This window comes from Populus euphratica, unplaced genomic scaffold (genome assembly GCF_000495115.2).
Source record: "Populus euphratica unplaced genomic scaffold, PopEup_1.0 scaffold491.1, whole genome shotgun sequence".
Classification (NCBI taxonomy): Eukaryota; Viridiplantae; Streptophyta; class Magnoliopsida; order Malpighiales; family Salicaceae; genus Populus; species Populus euphratica.
In genome coordinates this window covers 84,155-87,820 of record NW_011500375.1, presented here as the reverse complement: position 1 = coordinate 87,820, position 3,666 = coordinate 84,155, and positions in this window count along the sequence as shown.

Below are 3,666 nucleotides of genomic sequence, written 5' to 3'. Positions count from 1 at the left end.
ATTATTATAAAACATGAGGTATCTTATATTATTAGATATATTATTATAAAACATGTTTTAGTTAAGGAGTTGTTGATACTTCAAGTGCAAAATGATGATATAAAACCTTGATAAAAAGACACTTTTAAGTATCAATCAGTCACCCACAAGTCTTGAGTTCAAGATGCTTTAAGAAGGGTTCGCCCCGATGCAAATAAATGATAGCACATACAACCTAAAGACAAATACTATTTATTATGTGAACATGGGCAGGTTTTCCATCTAGTCTCAAAAGGGTCTATAAACAGCCCAATGACCACCTCATGTGAAGGCAATATAGGGGTCTACAAGGAATGGTTAGGGCATCGTGTGACCGCCATCACCGAGTAAACACTCAGCTCATAGTTGGATGTTTCACAAATCTGAACCCCGACTGAAAGTCATGAGGCAGACCGTTACTCCCCACCTAACTTAGAAGCTTGTGTGTGCCTTAAAAATAGATACAAGTGATGCATGAAACAATTCTAAAAATTCATGAATAAAACAATAAAATAAGACAAAAATGTCAAAACTTGAACACATCAAATACACAAAGTTTAGTCCAATATTGTTAAAAACAGTACCTCCCAAGTGGAGTCGCCATTCTGTTGCACGTCAAAAAAAATCTGCGCGGCGTCCGGCTTGCCGCATTTTTTTCTCTCTGTTATGTTTGATTTGATCTTGTTGGATTCGTTGGGAGTTGCCACCTAGTATTTAATTAAGGGTTACTAGGAAACCTGGTTGTACTGGTCTTGTCAGAGATTCGCAGGTAAGGGACTGGTTGTGGTTAGGGAAGGTAATAGCACCCCTAACGCACCCTACTTGAGGTAAGCTACTTCGTGGACTTGATGTGTTAAAGAAGTTTTAAAAATTTTGTCTTTTCATCGGATTTTAGAAATACAACTTCCATACAAGTTTGTACTTCTACACCGTGATCCAATCAAAATATTAAAACCTTCTTTATTCTTTGCAGATTTATCATGAACAGAAAAGAAACACTCATAAAACAAATACAAACACACACACTTTCCCTATATTTTTGTTTCTTTTCTTTTTCTTCATTTTGTTTTTTTTTTATCTACACTTCAAAATACAAATTCAAAACAATTAAATAAAAATTACATTACATAATTGTTAAATTACAAAATAGCCCTTAAAAACCCCAGAAATCGCAGGGAAGGCCTTTTGGACAGCATGAACAATGCATGTTAATAGTGAGGGCTCAAAGGCGCACTAAAAAGGGAGTGAAGGCACAAAGGCGCACTCAAAATGAGATAGGGTCAGAAAACACGCTACCCTAGAGATGGTGGCTCAAGAGAGCACATTGACATGATGAAAAGATTGATGTCTTCTCCCAAGTGTAGGAGTGTCGAAGTAATAAATAACCCGGCAAGACCGGGGTCGAACCACATGGAGGTTAATTGTACAAATTATAAATAACAATAATACAACAACAACAACAATAATAACAACAATAACAATAACAATAACAATAACAATAATAACAACAACAACAACAATAATAATAATAATAATAATAACAACAACAACAATAATAAAGAAGAAGAAGAAGAAGAAAAGCTGATGAGAACTTTGAGATGGAAAATTAACGTAAGGATTAAATAATGATAACAAACAATGTCAAGGTTAGAGGATCCACTAATGGTATGTCAAACAAATATAGTATAAACTCTTATTATTCATTGGAAACCACACACAAAGGAGGTTCCAATCAGATTATAGATTGTTAACATGATTACATTAGTATATATTGTTAACATGATTACATTAGTCATGTTATTCCATTAATGCTAATACTTGTAAATTTCGTCAAGCATTCATGATTATAACTTATGTTAACATCAAATCAAGCTCCTTTCATAGCTCAGGTGTCGGTTATACCATACAGTATGGGCTATGAAAGTGCCAAGCATTTGTTGGACCAAGTGTTATACAACATAAATCAAGATTAGTCATTTAACAAGCAAAGCATTAAAGAGTGAACAAGATAACAAATATAAAACATGTTAGTATCAAACATTAAGGTCCATATTAAGTTTACATTATACTTATTCTTACACCATTAGTGTACCCTTTTCACCTTGACATAATTAACTTAGCTAGACATAATGAAAGAAAGCAAAATAGATAAACAAAATAAGAACATAAAAGTTAACTAAGTAAAGGAAAGGAAATGAAAGGCATAAACATGATATTAATGAAAGCAAAGCATAAGCATTACAAAAAATACAAAGAGAGAAAGCAAGAACTTGATCTTGATCTGAACACCAAGATCATGGCAAATGCCTCCTTTTATAGGCCAAAATTGGGAACTATTGATTTGATGACTAAGTGATGAGTGGGTGACCAACTCTTGACTTGGTGACAATCCTTATCTTCTCTAGTCTTCCCAAAACATCATTGATGATGTCAAAATTGGAGCCACTTGAAAACATGAAAGTTGTAGCAAATCATCTCAGCTTTCTTGTGTAAAACATTCAGCTCATTTCGACTTCTAAAACTCCAGATATGGCCAAAATACTGAACAGTGCTCGGGCGGGAGGACAGATTCGGGCTTTTTTGTTGTTGCAACAATTTGGAGTTGAAAATGGCCTTTTTAGATCTTGGGCTCCATATGAAAGTTGTAGGCCTATGTCTTACCTTTCCATCCATATAAACTAGACCTAAATCTGAGATCGATTGCTCCAGATATGACCCAATTACCGAATAGTGTTCTGGTTTGGATTGCAACGACATCTCTTTTCTAAGTTTGGCCATCTCTTTATCCTTTCAATTTTAGCTCTTAAATTCATCAATCAATCCTTTTATTTATGTGATAGGCCTGCATTTAAAATGAACATTTACCACAAATTAAAGGTATCTGATATTATTAGATATATTATTATAAAACATGCTTTAGTTAAGGAGTTATTGATACTTCAAGTGCAAAATGATGATATAAAACCTTGATAAATATGCACTTTTAAGTACTAATCACACATAAAAGGAAGTGAGGAAACAAAGACACACTCAAAATGAAGTAGGGTTAGAAAATATGCTACCCGAGGGGTGGTGGCTTAAAAAAGCACATAAAAAGAAGTGAGGGCACAAAGGCACACTCAAAATGAGCTAGGGTCAGAAAACACGCTACCCGAGGGGTGGTGGCTCAAGAGAGCACATGAAAGGAAGTGAGGGCACAAAGGCACACTCAAAATGAGGTAGGCTCAGAAAATATGCTACCCGAGAGATAATGGCTCAAGAGAGCACATGAAAGGAAGTGAGGGCAAAAGGCGCACTCAAAATGAGGTAGAGCTAGAAAGCATGCTACCCAAGAGATGGTGGCTCAAAAGAGCATATGAAAGGAGGTGAGGGCATAAAGGCTCACTCAAAATGAGGTAGAGTCAGAAAACCCGCTACTCGAGAGATGGTGGCTCAAAAGAGCACATGAAAGGAAGTGAGGGCATAAAAACGCACTCAAAATGAGGTGGGGTCCGAAAACACGCTACCCGAGAGATGGTGGCTCAAGAGAGCACATTAAAGGAAGTGAGGGCACAAAGGCGCACTCAAAATGAGGTAGGGTTAGAAAACACGCTACCCGAGAGATGGTGGCTCAAGAGAGCACATAAAAGGAAGTGAGGGCACAAAGGC